The sequence below is a fragment of the Bombus vancouverensis genome, chromosome 6 (assembly GCF_051014615.1).
Source record: "Bombus vancouverensis nearcticus chromosome 6, iyBomVanc1_principal, whole genome shotgun sequence".
In the NCBI taxonomy this organism is placed as follows: Eukaryota; Metazoa; Arthropoda; class Insecta; order Hymenoptera; family Apidae; genus Bombus; species Bombus vancouverensis.
The window spans coordinates 3,151,335-3,174,758 of NC_134916.1; positions in this window are offsets into that span (position 1 = coordinate 3,151,335).

Sequence of the window (23,424 nt, forward strand, 5' to 3'; positions counted from 1 at the left end):
CACGTGTGCGGTGGGCCTAGGAAAAGGGCAATAGAATGCGACAACAGTTAGTCGAGAAACAGTGTGCGAATCGAGGAGCAGGGTGCGAGTCGAGAAGCCGAGTGCGAGTCGAGCGGAGACGGAGGTTGCGAGTGGCGTTGCCGAGAGAGTGTGGATTGCGCTGTTTTCTGTACGTTTGGTGTGAATAGTTCAAGTTAAGCCACAATCGTCTTTTCTGTCTGATTAACATCTCTATTGTCCACTTTTTGTGAACATATTACATCACGATATTACATATTTTTGGGGGCTCAGCCGGGATTGGACAAGACAGAAAACGAAACGGTTTAACAGAGCTATTCGAGCTAGTTGTGAATTTACCGGTACGCGGTGCGGTAAAAGACGATATCGTTGACTGTTTAAGTTTGTGTAGTGTGAAAAATGGCCAACGTCGGGGACGAACGATTGTCGGGTGAAGTGGGTTCGACGCTGGAGGAGCTGAGGAATAAGCTCGCGCGAATGAACCTCCCTATATCGGGTGCGAGGTCAGTGCTGATTGCAAGGCTGAATCGGGCGTGTAGGGCTGGACAATCGTATCGTAAGGGATCGACGGGCGGTGAAGAGCTAACCGGTCAACGAGATTTAGAAAGTGTACAGAGAGCTGAGCGTGATTGCAACGAAGATGAGGATGTTGAGAAAATGAATACGAAGGAGTTGAAGGAGCCCCTCGCTAGTTTGGGTTTAAAAACGACGGGAAGAAAAGTAGAATTACGCGCACGGCTACGAGCGGCCATGGATGGTAACGACATATCGTCGGAAGAGGAAAGCGACGACGAAAGTGAGGATGAAGATGACAAGAAAGACGCAAGAGAATACAAGAGAGGTACGCGAAGGGTGTATCAGGACCGTGACGAATGTTGTCGAAGGGCATGTGTTGGTTCGACACTGAGTTTTAGAGACGTCGAAGACGCATTAGAGTCGTTTAGTGGCAACAGAGGTGAAAATGTCGAACGATGGTTCGAGTCGTTCGAGGAAGTCGCTGATATGTGCATGTGGTCGGATGGGCAGAAGGCAGTCTACGCGAGGAAGCTGCTGAAGGGATCAGCGAAAATATTTGCGAGCTTCGAGTGTCATGCCAGGACTTGGCATGAGTTGAAGAGGGGGCTAGTGAAAGAATTTTCGAGGAAAGTCAACAGTAGGCAAGTTCATCAGAAACTTGAAGAAACAAAAAAGGAGAGTGATGAAGCATGTTTGGCTTACATGTACCGCATGCTCGAAATAGCCAGCCGTGTGGACATGGAGGAGGAAGCAAAGGTGGAATACATAGTGGATGGAATAATAGACGACGAGAACAATAAGGCTGTATTGTACGGCGCTACGTCAATCAAAGAGTTGAGGAAGAGGTTAGTAATGTACGAAGAGCAGAAGAGTCGCAGAGCAAAGTCGATTGTGAAGCCGGCTAAAACCCAGAAGAACGGGAAGCCCAGTCAATCTGTAGATGCAATGAAGAAAAGAAGATGCTTCATCTGCGGTAGTGAGGATCACCTAAGTGTTAAGTGTCCGGAGAGGGGAGAAGGTGTTAGGGGTTTCAAGTGCAGCGGATTTGGACATGTGGCGGCGAATTGTACAGCGCGACAAGTAAAGACTTACGTAATCTCAAGACCGGAGAGGAAAAAGTACGTGAAGGACGTGTCGATAGATGGCTGCAGGTTTGTCTCGTTAGTGGATACAGGTAGTGACCTTACGTTCATACGAGCGGATGAGTATGTGAGGTTAGGATCACCACCTCTGGGAAACTGCAAACTTAAGTTTGATGGTTTTGGTTCCGCTGGCAATAGTACCTGGGGCGAGTTCACAAGGGTAATGACGGTCGACGGGTGCGACTTTACTGTCACTCTGCATGTTGTCTCGAATAAGGTAATGACAAGACACAGTCTACTCTTAGGTACCGACTTTTTAGACCAGGTAGAGTTGCGAGTCAAACGGGGCGAGGTGACATTTTTACGACTCGACGATCAGACCGACGGTCACGAGGACGCGCCGGATGTACTGAGGGTAAACGCGATAGAACAATCCGACGAGATCGACTTGTCACATGTACGAGAATCTCATTACCGTGAAGCCATTCGGGATATTATTAAAGGGTATAGGCCGGAGAAGAAGCGAGACGTCGGAATAACCGAAAAAGTAGTTTTGGAAAGCGACAAGCCGGTAGCGCGAAGACCGCGAAGACTGGCGCCGTCGGAAAGAAAGGAAGAAGATGACTTGATGGAAGCGTGGACAAACGAGGGTGTCATCAAATCGTCAGACTCGGAGTATGCGAGTCCGATAGGTGTAGTTAGAAAGAAAGATTTGTGTGTGCGTGTGTTTAGATGGGCCTTGTTACTAGGCGAGATTAAGTATCAGGCGTGTCATCGGCCGGGGAAAAGTATGCAGCATGTAGATGCTCCGAGTAGGAACCCCCTGCCGAGCACTATGTATGTAACGGAGAGTGAAGACGGGCTGATTGCACGGTTGAGAAGGGCACAGAACAAGGACATTGAAGTCCGTAGGATTTTGGACGCCGCAACGTGCAGTCAGGCCGATGGGCAGGTAGTAAGAAACAATATTTTGTATAAGGAGTGTGAGGACGATGTGCTAATAGTAGTATCGAAGGCGATGCGGGCTCAGGTAGTCAGGCAAGCGCACGAGCGTGGGCATTTCGAGGTTACCAAAACAGAAGCTATGGTCAAGAAGGACTTCTGGTTCAAGGGGTTACGCGAAAGGGTCGAACACGTGGTATCCAACTGCCTTGACTGTAGCCTAACCCAACGAAACATAGGTAAGCTAGAAGGGAACCTGCGAAATTACAAGAAAAGAAGAAAGCGTGCAAAGCAGTACCGAAGGAAGGACCCGCGCACACCTCGATTATATGAAACCTTGGGTCCTAAATGCCGAAAGTGACGCATCTGATGACAGCGAGATAGAAGGCAACATCTGAGGGCAGATGTTATTGCAGGATGGCCGAATGTAGTATCGTGGACGAAAGGCCTGGGAAATATCGGACGAACTATGAACAGTGTCGCGAGAGCCGAGGCGCCGTCGGGCCCATCAATGTGTCATCGGTCTTTTCAAGTGCATAGTTTCGTGGAAAAGACCTACGTGACCCTGGCCACGACCGTCTGCAGAACACGTGTGCGGTGGGCCTAGGAAAAGGGCAATAGAATGCGACAACAGTTAGTCGAGAAACAGTGTGCGAGTCGAGAAGCCGAGTGCGAGTCGAGCGGAGACGGAGGTTGCGAGTGGCGTTGCCGAGAGAGTGTGGATTGCGCTGTTTTCTGTACGTTTGGTGTGAATAGTTCAAGTTAAGCCACAATCGTCTTTCCTGTCTGACTAACATCTCTATTGTCCACTTTTTGTAAACATATTACATCACGATATTACATACATTATAACGTAATACCATATAACGTAAAACGTCATTTCGTTATACCATATAACGTAATACGGTATAACGTTATACCACATAACGTAATACGTTATAACGATATACCATATAACGTAATACGTTATAACGTTATACCATATAACGTAATACGTAATAACATAATACCATATAACGTGAAACGTCATTTCGTTATACCATATAACGTATTCCGTTAGAACGTAATACCATATAACGTAAAACGTCATTTCGTTATACCATATAACGTAATACGGTGTAACGTTATACCATATAACGTAATATGTTAGAACGTTATACAATATAACGTAATACGTTATAATGTAATACCATATAACGTAATACGTTATAACGTTATACCATACAACGTAAAACGTCATTTCGATATACCGTATAACGTGATACGTTATAACGTTATAACATATAACGTAAAACGTCATTTCGTTATACAATAAAACATAGTACGGTATAACGTTACACCATATAACGTAATACGTTATAGCGTAATGACATATAACGTAATACGTTATATAGTTATACCATATAACGTAATACGTTATAACGTAATACCATATACCGTAATTAGTTATAACGTAATACCATATAACGTAAAACGTCATTTAATTATACCATATAACGTAATACGTTATAACGTAATACCATATAACGTAATACGTCATAACGTAATACCATATAACGTAAAACGTCATTTCGTTATACCATATAACGTAATACGGTATAACGTTATACCATATAACGTAATACGTTATAACGATATACCATATAACGTAATACGTTATAACGTTATACCATATAACGTAAAACGTCATTTCGTTTTACCATATAACGTAATACGTTATAACGTAATGCCATATAACGTAATACGTGATAACGTAATACGTTATAACGTAATACCATATAACGTAAAACGTCATTTCGTTATACCATATAACGTAATACGTTATAACGTAATACCATATAACGTAATGCGTTATAACGTTATACCATATAACGTAATACGAGATGACGTTATACCATGTAACGTAATACGTTGTAACGTTATACCATATAACGTAATACGTGATAACGTAATACCATATAACGTAATACGTTATGACGTTATACCATATAACGTAATACGTTATAACGTTATACCATATAACGTAATACGTTATAACGTTATACCATATAACGTAATACGTTATAACGTTATACCATATAACGTAATACGTCATTTCGTTATACCATATAACGTAATACGGTATAACGTTATACCATATAACGTAATACGTTATAACGATATACCATATAACGTAATACGTTATAACGTTATACCATATAACGTAATACGTGATAACGTTATACCATATAACGTAATACGTTAAAACGTTATACCATATAACGTAATACGTTATAACGTTATACCATATAACGTAATACGTTAAAACGTTATACCATATAACGTAATACGTTAAAACGTTATACCATATAACGTAATACGTTATAACGTTATACCATATAACGTAATACGTGATAACGTTATACCATATAACGTAATACGTTAAAACGTTATACCATATAACGTAATACGTTATAACGTTATACCATATAACGTAATACGTGATAACGTAATACCATATAACGTAATACGTTATGATGTTATACCATATAACGTAATACGTTATAAGGTAATACCATATAACGTAATACGTTATAACGTAATACCATATAACGTAAAACGTCATTTCGTTATACCATATAACGTAATACGTTATAACGTAATACGTTATAACGTAATACCATATAACGTAACACGTTATAACGTTATACCATATAACGTAATACGTGATAACGTTATACCATATAACGTAATACGTTAAAACGTTATACCATATAACGTAATACGTTATAACGTTATACCATATAACGTAATACGTGATAACGTTATACCATATAACGTAATACGTCATAACGTTATACCATATAACGTAATACGTCATAACGTAATACCATATAACGTAATACGTTATGACGTTATACCATATAACGTAATACGTTATAACGTTATACCATATAACGTAAAACGTCATTTCGTTATACCATATAACGTAATACGTTATAACGTAATGCCATATAACGTAATACGTGATAAGGTTATACCATATAACGTAATACGTCATAACGTAATACCATATAACGTAATACGTTATGACGTTCTTCCATATAACGTAATACGTTATAACGTAATACCATATACCGTAATACGTTATAACGTAATACCATATAACGTAAAACGTTATAACGTTATACCATATAACGTAATACGTTATAACGTTATACCATATAACGTAATACGTCATAACGTAATACCATATAACGTAATACGTTATGACGTTCTTCCATATAACGTAATACGTTATAACGTAATACCATATACCGTAATACGTTATAACGTAATACCATATAACGTAAAACGTCATTTCGTTATACCATATAACGTAATACGTTATAACGTAATACCATATAACGTAATACGTTATAACGTAATGCCATATAAAGTAATACGTGATAAGGTTATACCATATAGCGTAATACGTCATAACGTAATACCATATAACGTAAAACGTCATTTCGTTATACCATATAACGTAATACGGTATAACGTTATACCATATAACGTAATACGTTATAACGATATACCATATAACGTAATACGTTATAACGTTATACCATATAACGTAATACGTTATAACGTTATACCATATAACGTAATACGTCATAACGTAATACCATATAACGTAATACGTTATGACGTTCTTCCATATAACGTAATACGTTATAACGTAATACCATATACCGTAATACGTTATAACGTAATACCATATAACGTAAAACGTCATTTCGTTATACCATATAACGTAATACGTTATAACGTAATACCATATAACGTAATACGTTATAACGTTATACCATATAACGTAATACTAGATAACGTTATACCATATAACGTAATACGTTATAACGTTATACCATATAACGTAATACGTGATAACGTAATACCATATAACGTAATACGTTATGACGTTATACCATATAACGTAATACGTTATAACGTTATACCATATAACGTAATACGTTATAACGTTATACCATATAACGTAATACGTTATAACGTTATACCATATAACGTAATACGTTATAACGTAATACCATATAACGTAATACGTTATAACGTTATACCATATAACGTAATACGTGATAACGTTATACCATATAACGTAATACGTTAAAACGGTATACCATATAACGTAATACGTTATAACGTTATACCATATAACGAAATACTTGATAACGTAATACCATATGACGTAATACGTTATGACGTTATACCATATAAAGTAATACGTTATAACGTAATACCATATAACGTAATACGTTATAACGTAATACCATATAACGTAAAACGTCATTTCGTTATACCATATAACGTAATACGGTATAACGTTATACCATATAACGTAATACGTTATAACGATATACCATATAACGTAATACGTTATAACGTTATACCATATAACGTAATACGTTATAACGTTATACCATATAACGTAATACGGTATAACGTTATACCATATAACGTAATACGTTATAACATTATACCATATAACGTAGTACGTTATAACGTTATACCATATAACGTAGTACGTTATAACGTTATACCATATAACGTAATACGTTATAACGTAATGCCATATAACGTAATTCGTTATAACGTTATACCATATAGCGTACTACGTTATAACGTTATACCATATAACGTAATACGTTATGACATTATACCATATAACGTAGTACGTTATAACGTTATACCATATAACGTAATACGTTATAACGTTATACCATATAACGTAATACGTTATAACGTTATACCATATAACGTAATACGTTATAACGTATTGCCATATAACGTAATACGTTATAACGTAATACCATATAACGTAAAACGTCATTTCGTTATACCATATAACGTAATACGGTATAACGTTATACCATATAACGTAATACGTTATAACGATATACCATATAACGTAATACGTTATAACGTTATACCATATAACGTAATACGTCATAACGTAATGCCATATAACGTAATTCGTTATAACGTTATACCATATAGCGTACTACGTTATAACGTTATACCATATAGCGTAATACGTTAAAACGTTATACCATATAACGTAAAACGTTATAACGTAATACCATATAACGTAAAACGTCATTTCGTTATACCATATAACGTAATACGTCATAACGTAATACGTCATAACGTAACACCATATAACGTAATACGTTATGACGTTATACCATATAACGTAATACGTTATAACGTTATACCATATAACGTAATACGTTATAACGTTATACCATATAACGTAATACGTTATAACGTTATACCATATAACGTAATACGTTATAACGTAATACCATATAACGTAATACGTTATAACGTTATACCATATAACGTAATACGTGATAACGATATACCATATAACGTAATACGTTAAAACGTTATACCATATAACGTAATACGTTATAACGTTATACCATATAACGTAATACGTGATAACGTTATACCATATAACGTAATACGTTATAACGTTATACCATATAACGTAATACGTCATAACGTAATACCATATAACGTAATACGTTAAAACGTTATACCATATAACGTAATACGTTATAACGTTATACCATATAACGTAATACGTGATAACGTAATACCATATGACGTAATACGTTATGACGTTATACCATATAACGTAATACGGTATAACGTTATACCATATAACGTAATACGTTATAACATTATACCATATAACGTAGTACGTTATAACGTTATACCATATAACGTAATACGGTATAACGTTATACCATATAACGTAATACGTTATAACGTAATGCCATATAACGTAATACGTGATAAGGTTATACCATATTACGTAATACGTTATAACGTAATACCATATAACGTAAAACGTCATTTCGTTATACCATATAACGTAATGCGGTATAACGTTATACCATATAACGTAATACGTTATAACGATATACCATATAACGTAATACGTTGTAACGTTATACCATATAACGTAATACGTTATAACGTTATACCATATAACCTAATACGTCATAACGTAATACCATATAACGTAATACGTTATGACGTTCTTCCATATAACGTAATACGTTATAACGTAATACCATATACCGTAATACGTTATAACGTAATACCATATAACGTAAAACGTCATTTCGTTATACCATATAACGTAATACGTTATAACGTAATACCATATAACGTAATACGTGATAACGTAATACCATATAACGTAATACGTTATGACGTTATACCATATAACGTAATACGTTATAACGTTATACCATATAACGTAATACGTTATAACGTTATACCATATAATGTAATACGTTATAACGTTATACCATATAACGTAATACGTTATAACGTAATACCATATAACGTAATACGTTATAACGTTATACCATATAACGTAATACGTTATAACATTATACCATATAACGTAGTACGTTATAACGTTATACCATATAACGTAATACGTTATAACGATATACCATATAACGTAATACGTTATAACGTTATACCATATAACGTAATACGTTATAACGTTATACCATATAACGTAATACGGTATAACGTTATACCATATAACGTAATACGTTATAACGTTATACCATATAACGTAGTACGTTATAACGTTATACCATATAACGTAATACGTTATAACGTTATACCATATAACGTAATACGTTATAACGTTATACCATATAACGTAATACGTTATAACGTAATGCCATATAACGTAATTCGTTATAACGTTATACCATATAGCGTACTACGTTATAACGTTATACCATATAACGTAATACGTTATAACGATATACCATATAACGTAATACGTTATAACGTTATACCATATAACGTATAACGTCATTTCGTTATACCATATAACGTAATACGTCATAACGTAATACGTCATAACGTAATACCATATAACGTAATACGTTATGACGTTATACCATATAACGTAATACGTTATAACGTTATACCATATAACGTAAAACGTCATTTCGTTATACCATATAACGTAATACGTCATAACGTAATACGTCATAACGTAATACCATATAACGTAATACGTTGTGACGTTATACCATATAACGTAATACGTTATAACGTTATACCATATAACGTAATACGTTATAACGTTATACCATATAACGTAATACGTGATAACGTTATACCATATAACGTAATACGTTATAACGATATACCATATGACGTAATACGTTATGACGTTATACCATATAAAGTAATACGTTATAACGTAATACCATATAACGTAATACGTTATAACGTAATACCATATAACGTAAAACGTCATTTCGTTATACCATATAACGTAATACGGTATAACGTTGTACCATATAACGTAATACGTTATAACGATATACCATATAACGTAATACGTTATAACGTTATACCATATAACGTAATACGTTATAACGTAATGCCATATAACGTAATTCGTTATAACGTTATACCATATAGCGTACTACGTTATAACGTTATACCATATAGCGTAATACGTTAAAACGTTATACGATATAACGTAATACGTTATAACGTAATACCATATAACGTAAAACGTCATTTCGTTATACCATATAACGTAATACGTCATAACGTAATACGTCATAACGTAATACCATATAACGTAATACGTTATGACGTTATACCATATAACGTAATACGTTATAACGTTATACCATATAACGTAATACGTTATAACGTTATACCATATAACGTAATACGTTATAACGTTATACCATATAACGTAATACGTTATAACGTAATACCATATAACGTAATACGTTATAACGTTATACCATATAACGTAATACGTGATAACGATATACCATATAACGTAATACGTTAAAACGTTATACCATATAACGTAATACGTTATAACGTTATACCATATAACGTAATACGTGATAACGTTATACCATATAACGTAATACGTTATAACGTTATACCATATAACGTAATACGTCATAACGTAATACCATATAACGTAATACGTTATAACGTTATACCATATAACGCAATACGTTAAAACGTTATACCATATAACGTAATACGTTATAACGTTATACCATATAACGTAATACGTGATAACGTTATACCATATAACGTAATACGTTATAACGTAATGCCATATAACGTAATACGTTATAACGTAATACCATATAACGTAAAACGTCATTTCGTTATACCATATAACGTAATACGGTATAACGTTATACCATATAACGTAATACGTTATAACGATATACCATATAACGTAATACGTTATAACGTTATACCATATAACGTAATACGTTATAACGTAATGCCATATAACGTAATTCGTTATAACGTTATACCATATAGCGTACTACGTTATAACGTTATACCATATAGCGTAATACGTTAAAACGTTATACCATATAACGTAATACGTTATAACGTAATACCATATAACGTAAAACGTCATTTCGTTATACCATATAACGTAATACGTCATAACGTAATACGTCATAACGTAATACCATATAACGTAATACGTTGTGACGTTATACCATATAACGTAATACGTTATAACGTTATACCATATAACGTAATACGTTATAACGTTATACCATATAACGTAATACGTTATAACGTTATACCATATAACGTAATACGTTATAACGTAATACCATATAACGTAATACGTTATAACGTAATACCATATAACGTAATACGTTATAACGTAATGCCATATAAAGTAATACGTGATAAGGTTATACCATATAACGTAATACGTCATAACGTAATACCATATAACGTAAAACGTCATTTCGTTATACCATATAACGTAATACGGTATAACGTTATACCATATAACGTAATACGTTATAACGTAATGCCATATAACGTAATTCGTTATAACGTTATACCATATAGCGTACTACGTTATAACGTTATACCATATAGCGTAATACGTTAAAACGTTATACCATATAACGTAATACGTTATTACGTAATACCATATAACGTAAAACGTCATTTCGTTATACCATATAACGTAATACGTCATAACGTAATACGTCATAACGTAATACGTTATAACGTAATGCCATATAACGTAATTCGTTATAACGTTATACCATATAGCGTACTACGTTATAACGTTATACCATATAACGTAATACGTTATAACATTATACCATATAACGTAGTACGTTATAACGTTATACCATATAACGTAATACGTTATAACGTTATACCATATAACGTAATACGTTATAACGTAATACCATATAACGTAATACGTTATATCGTAATGCCATATAACGTAATACGTTATAACGTAATACCATATAACGTAAAACGTCATTTCGTTATACCATATAACGTAATACGGTATAACGTTATACCATATAACGTAATACGTTATAACGATATACCATATAACGTAATACGTTATAACGTTATACCATATAACGTAATACGTTATAACGTAATGCCATATAACGTAATTCGTTATAACGTTATACCATATAGCGTACTACGTTATAACGTTATACCATATAGCGTAATACGTTAAAACGTTATACCATATAACGTAATACGTTATAACGTAATACCATATAACGTAAAACGTCATTTCGTTATACCATATAACGTAATACGTCATAACGTAATACGTCATAACGTAATACCATATAACGTAATACGTTATGACGTTATACCATATAACGTAATACGTTATAACGTTATACCATATAACGTAATACGTTATAACGTTATACCATATAACGTAATACGTTATAACGTTATACCATATAACGTAATACGTTATGACGTTATACCATATAGCGTACTACGTTATAACGTTATACCATATAACGTAATACGTTATAACATTATACCATATAACGTAGTACGTTATAACGTTATACCATATAACGTAATACGTTATAACGTTATACCATATAACGTAATACGTTATAACGTTATACCATATAACGTAATACGTTATAACGTAATGCCATATAACGTAATACGTTATAACGTAATACCATATAACGTAAAACGTCATTTCGTTATACCATATAACGTAATACGGTATAACGTTATACCATATAACGTAATACGTTATAACGATATACCATATAACGTAATACGTTATAACGTTATACCATATAACGTAATACGTTATAACGTAATGCCATATAACGTAATTCGTTATAACGTTATACCATATAGCGTACTACGTTATAACGTTATACCATATAGCGTAATACGTTAAAACGTTATACCATATAACGTAATACGTTATAACGTAATACCATATAACGTAAAACGTCATTTCGTTATACCATATAACGTAATACGTCATAACGTAATACGTCATAACGTAATACCATATAACGTAATACGTTATGACGTTATACCATATAACGTAAAACGTCATTTCGTTATACCATATAACGTAATACGTCATAACGTAATACGTCATAACGTAATACCATATAACGTAATACGTTATGACGTTATACCATATAACGTAATACGTTATAACGTTATACCATATAACGTAATACGTTATAACGTTATACCATATAACGTAATACGTTATAACGTAATACCATATAACGTAATACGTTATAACGTTATACCATATAACGTAATACGTGATAACGATATACCATATAACGTAATACGTTAAAACGTTATACCATATAACGTAATACGTTATAACGTTATACCATATAACGTAATACGTGATAACGTTATACCATATAACGTAATACGTTATAACGTTATACCATATAACGTAATACGTCATAACGTTATACCATATAACGTAATACGTTATAACGTTATACCATATAACGTAATACGTCATAACGTAATACCATATAACGTAATACGTTATGACGTTCTTCCATATAACGTAATACGTTATAACGTAATACCATATACCGTAATACGTTATAACGTAATACCATATAACGTAAAACGTCATTTCGTTATACCATATAACGTAATACGTTATAACGTAATACCACATAACGTAATACGTTATAACGTAATGCCATATAAAGTAATACGTGATAAGGTTATACCATTTAACGTAATACGTCATAACGTAATACCATATAACGTAAAACGTCATTTCGTTATACCATATAACGTAATACGGTATAACGTTATACCATATAACGTAATACGTTATAACGATATACCATATAACGTAATACGTTATAACGTTATACCATATAACGTAATACGTTATAACGTTATACCATATAACGTAATACGTCATAACGTAATACCATATAACGTAATACGTTATGACGTTCTTCCATATAACGTAATACGTTATAACGTAATACCATATACCGTAATACGTTATAACGTAATACCATATAACGTAAAACGTCATTTCGTTATACCATATAACGTAATACGTTATAACGTAATACCATATAACGTAATACGTTATAACGTTATACCATATAACGTAATACTAGATAACGTTATACCATATAACGTAATACGTTATAACGTTATACCATATAACGTAATACGTGATAACGTAATACCATATAACGTAATACGTTATGACGTTATACCATATAACGTAATACGTTATAACGTTATACCATATAACGTAATACGTTATAACGTAATACCATATAACGTAATACGTTATAACGTTATACCATATAACGTAATACGTTATAACGATATACCATATAACGTAATACGTTATAACGTTATACCATATAACGTATAACGTCATTTCGTTATACCATATAACGTAATACGTCATAACGTAATACGTCATAACGTAATACCATATAACGTAATACGTTATGACGTTATACCATATAACGTAATACGTTATAACGTTATACCATATAACGTAAAACGTCATTTCGTTATACCATATAACGTAATACGTCATAACGTAATACGTCATAACGTAATACCATATAACGTAATACGTTGTGACGTTATACCATATAACGTAATACGTTATAACGTTATACCATATAACGTAATACGTTATAACGTTATACCATATAACGTAATACGTGATAACGTTATACCATATAACGTAATACGTTATAACGATATACCATATGACGTAATACGTTATGACGTTATACCATATAAAGTAATACGTTATAACGTAATACCATATAACGTAATACGTTATAACGTAATACCATATAACGTAAAACGTCATTTCGTTATACCATATAACGTAATACGGTATAACGTTGTACCATATAACGTAATACGTTATAACGATATACCATATAACGTAATACGTTATAACGTTATACCATATAACGTAATACGTTATAACGTAATGCCATATAACGTAATTCGTTATAACGTTATACCATATAGCGTACTACGTTATAACGTTATACCATATAGCGTAATACGTTAAAACGTTATACCATATAACGTAATACGTTATAACGTAATACCATATAACGTAAAACGTCATTTCGTTATACCATATAACGTAATACGTCATAACGTAATACGTCATAACGTAATACCATATAACGTAATACGTTATGACGTTATACCATATAACGTAATACGTTATAACGTTATACCATATAACGTAATACGTTATAACGTTATACCATATAACGTAATACGTTATAACGTAATGCCATATAACGTAATTCGTTATAACGTTATACCATATAGCGTACTACGTTATAACGTTATACCATATAGCGTAATACGTTAAAACGTTATACCATATAACGTAATACGTTATAACGTAATACCATATAACGTAAAACGTCATTTCGTTATACCATATAACGTAATACGTCATAACGTAATACGTCATAACGTAATACCATATAACGTAATACGTTGTGACGTTATACCATATAACGTAATACGTTATAACGTTATACCATATAACGTAATACGTTATAACGTTATACCATATAACGTAATACGTTATAACGTTATACCATATAACGTAATACGTTATAACGTAATACCATATAACGTAATACGTTATAACGTAATACCATATAACGTAATACGTTATAACGTAATGCCATATAAAGTAATACGTGATAAGGTTATACCATATAACGTAATACGTCATAACGTAATACCATATAACGTAAAACGTCATTTCGTTATACCATATAACGTAATACGGTATAACGTTATACCATATAACGTAATACGTTATAACGTAATGCCATATAACGTAATTCGTTATAACGTTATACCATATAGCGTACTACGTTATAACGTTATACCATATAGCGTAATACGTTAAAACGTTATACCATATAACGTAATACGTTATTACGTAATACCATATAACGTAAAACGTCATTTCGTTATACCATATAACGTAATACGTCATAACGTAATACGTCATAACGTAATACGTTATAACGTAATGCCATATAACGTAATTCGTTATAACGTTATACCATATAGCGTACTACGTTATAACGTTATACCATATAACGTAATACGTTATAACATTATACCATATAACGTAGTACGTTATAACGTTATACCATATAACGTAATACGTTATAACGTTATACCATATAACGTAATACGTTATAACGTAATACCATATAACGTAATACGTTATATCGTAATGCCATATAACGTAATACGTTATAACGTAATACCATATAACGTAAAACGTCATTTCGTTATACCATATAACGTAATACGGTATAACGTTATACCATATAACGTAATACGTTATAACGATATACCATATAACGTAATACGTTATAACGTTATACCATATAACGTAATACGTTATAACGTAATGCCATATAACGTAATTCGTTATAACGTTATACCATATAGCGTACTACGTTATAACGTTATACCATATAGCGTAATACGTTAAAACGTTATACCATATAACGTAATACGTTATAACGTAATACCATATAACGTAAAACGTCATTTCGTTATACCATATAACGTAATACGTCATAACGTAATACGTCATAACGTAATACCATATAACGTAATACGTTATGACGTTATACCATATAACGTAATACGTTATAACGTTATACCATATAACGTAATACGTTATAACGTTATACCATATAACGTAATACGTTATAACGTTATACCATATAACGTAATACGTTATGACGTTATACCATATAGCGTACTACGTTATAACGTTATACCATATAACGTAATACGTTATAACATTATACCATATAACGTAGTACGTTATAACGTTATACCATATAACGTAATACGTTATAACGTTATACCATATAACGTAATACGTTATAACGTTATACCATATAACGTAATACGTTATAACGTAATGCCATATAACGTAATACGTTATAACGTAATACCATATAACGTAAAACGTCATTTCGTTATACCATATAACGTAATACGGTATAACGTTATACCATATAACGTAATACGTTATAACGATATACCATATAACGTAATACGTTATAACGTTATACCATATAACGTAATACGTTATAACGTAATGCCATATAACGTAATTCGTTATAACGTTATACCATATAGCGTACTACGTTATAACGTTATACCATATAGCGTAATACGTTATAACGTTATACCATATAACGTAATACGTTATAACGTAATACCATATAACGTAAAACGTCATTTCGTTATACCATATAACGTAATACGTCATAACGTAATACGTCATAACGTAATACCATATAACGTAATACGTTATGACGTTATACCATATAACGTAAAACGTCATTTCGTTATACCATATAACGTAATACGTCATAACGTAATACGTCATAACGTAATACCATATAACGTAATACGTTATGACGTTATACCATATAACGTAATACGTTATAACGTTATACCATATAACGTAATACGTTATAACGTTATACCATATAACGTAATACGTTATAACGTAATACCATATAACGTAATACGTTATAACGTTATACCATATAACGTAATACGTGATAACGATATACCATATAACGTAATACGTTAAAACGTTATACCATATAACGTAATACGTTATAACGTTATACCATATAACGTAATACGTGATAACGTTATACCATATAACGTAATACGTTATAACGTTATACCATATAACGTAATACGTCATAACGTTATACCATATAACGTAATACGTTATAACGTTATACCATATAACGTAATACGTCATAACGTAATACCATATAACGTAATACGTTATGACGTTCTTCCATATAACGTAATACGTTATAACGTAATACCATATACCGTAATACGTTATAACGTAATACCATATAACGTAAAACGTCATTTCGTTATACCATATAACGTAATACGTTATAACGTAATACCACATAACGTAATACGTTATAACGTAATGCCATATAAAGTAATACGTGATAAGGTTATACCATTTAACGTAATACGTCATAACGTAATACCATATAACGTAAAACGTCATTTCGTTATACCATATAACGTAATACGGTATAACGTTATACCATATAACGTAATACGTTATAACGATATACCATATAACGTAATACGTTATAACGTTATACCATATAACGTAATACGTTATAACGTTATACCATATAACGTAATACGTCATAACGTAATACCATATAACGTAATACGTTATGACGTTCTTCCATATAACGTAATACGTTATAACGTAATACCATATACCGTAATACGTTATAACGTAATACCATATAACGTAAAACGTCATTTCGTTATACCATATAACGTAATACGTTATAACGTAATACCATATAACGTAATACGTTATAACGATATACCATATAACGTAATACTAGATAACGTTATACCATATAACGTAATACGTTATAACGTTATACCATATAACGTAATACGTGATAACGTAATACCATATAACGTAATACGTTATGACGTTATACCATATAACGTAATACGTTATAACGTTATACCATATAACGTAATACGTTATAACGTAATACCATATAACGTAATACGTTATAACGTTATACCATATAACGTAATACGTTATAACGATATACCATATAACGTAATACGTTATAACGTTATACCATATAACGTATAACGTCATTTCGTTATACCATATAACGTAATACGTCATAACGTAATACGTCATAACGTAATACCATATAACGTAATACGTTATGACGTTATACCATATAACGTAATACGTTATAACGTTATACCATATAACGTAAAACGTCATTTCGTTATACCATATAACGTAATACGTCATAACGTAATACGTCATAACGTAATACCATATAACGTAATACGTTGTGACGTTATACCATATAACGTAATACGTTATAACGTTATACCATATAACGTAATACGTTATAACGTTATACCATATAACGTAATACGTGATAACGTTATACCATATAACGTAATACGTTATAACGATATACCATATGACGTAATACGTTATGACGTTATACCATATAAAGTAATACGTTATAACGTAATACCATATAACGTAATACGTTATAACGTAATACCATATAACGTAAAACGTCATTTCGTTATACCATATAACGTAATACGGTATAACGTTGTACCATATAACGTAATACGTTATAACGATATACCATATAACGTAATACGTTATAACGTTATACCATATAACGTAATACGTTATAACGTAATGCCATATAACGTAATTCGTTATAACGTTATACCATATAGCGTACTACGTTATAACGTTATACCATATAGCGTAATACGTTAAAACGTTATACCATATAACGTAATACGTTATAACGTAATACCATATAACGTAAAACGTCATTTCGTTATACCATATAACGTAATACGTCATAACGTAATACGTCATAACGTAATACCATATAACGTAATACGTTATGACGTTATACCATATAACGTAATACGTTATAACGTTATACCATATAACGTAATACGTTATAACGTTATACCATATAACGTAATACGTTATAACGTTATACCATATAACGTAATACGTTATAACGTAATACCATATAACGTAATACGTTATAACGTTATACCATATAACGTAATACGTGATAACGATATACCATATAACGTAATACGTTAAAACGTTATACCATATAACGTAATACGTTATAACGTTATACCATATAACGTAATACGTGATAACGTTATACCATATAACGTAATACGTTATAACGTTATACCATATAACGTAATACGTCATAACGTAATACCATATAACGTAATACGTTATAACGTTATACCATATAACGTAATACGTTAAAACGTTATACCATATAACGTAATACGTTATAACGTTATACCATATAACGTAATACGTGATAACGTTATACCATATAACGTAATACGTTATAACGTAATGCCATATAACGTAATACGTTATAACGTAATACCATATAACGTAAAACGTCATTTCGTTATACCATATAACGTAATACGGTATAACGTTATACCATATAACGTAATACGTTATAACGATATACCATATAACGTAATACGTTATAACGTTATACCATATAACGTAATACGTTATAACGTAATGCCATATAACGAAATTCGTTATAACATTATACCATATAACGTAGTACGTTATAACGTTATACCATATAACGTAATACGTTATAACGTTATACCATATAACGTAATACGTTATAACGTAATACCATATAACGTAATACGTTATATCGTAATGCCATATAACGTAATACGTTATAACGTAATACCATATAACGTAAAACGTCATTTCGTTATACCATATAACGTAATACGGTATAACGTTATACCATATAACGTAATACGTTATAACGATATACCATATAACGTAATACGTTATAACGTTATACCATATAACGTAATACGTTATAACGTAATGCCATATAACGTAATTCGTTATAACGTTATACCATATAGCGTACTACGTTATAACGTTATACCATATAGCGTAATACGTTAAAACGTTATACCATATAACGTAATACGTTATAACGTAATACCATATAACGTAAAACGTCATTTCGTTATACCATATAACGTAATACGTCATAACGTAATACGTCATAACGTAATACCATATAACGTAATACGTTATGACGTTATACCATATAACGTAATACGTTATAACGTTATACCATATAACGTAATACGTTATAACGTTATACCATATAACGTAATACGTTATAACGTTATACCATATAACGTAATACGTTATGACGTTATACCATATAGCGTACTACGTTATAACGTTATACCATATAACGTAATACGTTATAACATTATACCATATAACGTAGTACGTTATAACGTTATACCATATAACGTAATACGTTATAACGTTATACCATATAACGTAATACGTTATAACGTTATACCATATAACGTAATACGTTATAACGTAATGCCATATAACGTAATACGTTATAACGTAATACCATATAACGTAAAACGTCATTTCGTTATACCATATAACGTAAAACGTCATTTCGTTATACCATATAACGTAATACGTCATAACGTAATACGTCATAACGTAATACCATATAACGTAATACGTTATGACGTTATACCATATAACGTAATACGTTATAACGTTATACCATATAACGTAATACGTTATAACGTTATACCATATAACGTAATACGTTATAACGTTATACCATATAACGTAATACGTTATAACGTAATACCATATAACGTAATACGTTATAACGTTATACCATATAACGTAATACGTGATAACGATATACCATATAACGTAATACGTTAAAACGTTATACCATATAACGTAATACGTTATAACGTTATACCATATAACGTAATACGTGATAACGTTATACCATATAACGTAATACGTTATAACGTTATACCATATAACGTATTACGTCATAACGTTATACCATATAACGTAATACGTTATAACGTTATACCATATAACGTAATACGTCATAACGTAATACAATATAACGTAATACGTTATGACGTTCTTCCATATAACGTAATACGTTATAACGTAATACCATATACCGTAATACGTTATAACGTAATACCATATAACGTAAAACGTCATTTCGTTATACCATATAACGTAATACGTTATAACGTAATACCACATAACGTAATACGTTATAACGTAATGCCATATAAAGTAATACGTGATAAGGTTATACCATATAACGTAATACGTCATAACGTAATACCATATAACGTAAAACGTCATTTCGTTATACCATATAACGTAATACGGTATAACGTTATACCATATAACGTAATACGTTATAACGATATACCATATAACGTAATACGTTATAACGTTATACCATATAACGTAATACGTTATAACGTTATACCATATAACGTAATACGTCATAACGTAATACCATATAACGTAATACGTTATGACGTTCTTCCATATAACGTAATACGTTATAACGTAATACCATATACCGTAATACGTTATAACGTAATACCATATAACGTAAAACGTCATTTCGTTATACCATATAACGTAATACGTTATAACGTAATACCATATAACGTAATACGTTATAACGTTATACCATATAACGTAATACTAGATAACGTTATACCATATAACGTAATACGTTATAACGTTATACCATATAACGTAATACGTGATAACGTAATACCATATAACGTAATACGTTATGACGTTATACCATATAACGTAATACGTTATAACGTTATACCATATAACGTAATACGTTATAACGTAATACCATATAACGTAATACGTTATAACGTTATACCATATAACGTAATACGTGATAACGTTATACCATATAACGTAATACGTTAAAACGTTATACCATATAACGTAATACGTTATAACGTTATACCATATAACGAAATACTTGATAACGTAATACCATATGACGTAATACGTTATGACGTTATACCATATAAAGTAATACGTTATAACGTAATACCATATAACGTAATACGTTATAACGTAATACCATATAACGTAAAACGTCATTTCGTTATACCATATAACGTAATACGGTATAACGTTATACCATATAACGTAATACGTTATAACGTAATACCATATAACGTAATACGTTATAACGTTATACCATATAACGTAATACTAGATAACGTTATACCATATAACGTAATACGTTATAACGTTATACCATATAACGTAATACGTGATAACGTAATACCATATAACGTAATACGTTATAACGTTATACCATATAACGTAATACGGTATAACGTTATACCATATAACGTAATACGTTATAACGTAATACCATATAACGTAATACGTTATAACGTAATACCATATAACGTAATACGTTATAACGTTATACCATATAACGTAATACTAGATAACGTTATACCATATAACGTAATACGTTATAACGTTATACCATATAACGTAATACGTTATAACGTTATACCATATAACGTAATACGTTATAACGTAATACAATATAACGTAATACGTTATAACGTTATACCATATAACGTAATACGTGATAACGTTATACCATATAACGTAATACGTTAAAACGTTATACCATATAACGTAATACGTTATAACGTTATACCATATAACGAAATACTTGATAACGTAATACCATATGACGTAATACGTTATGACGTTATACCATATAAAGTAATACGTTATAACGTAATACCATATAACGTAATACGTTATAACGTAATACCATATAACGTAAAACGTCATTTCGTTATACCATATAACGTAATACGGTATAACGTTATACCATATAACGTAATACGTTATAACGATATACCATATAACGTAATACGTTATAACGTT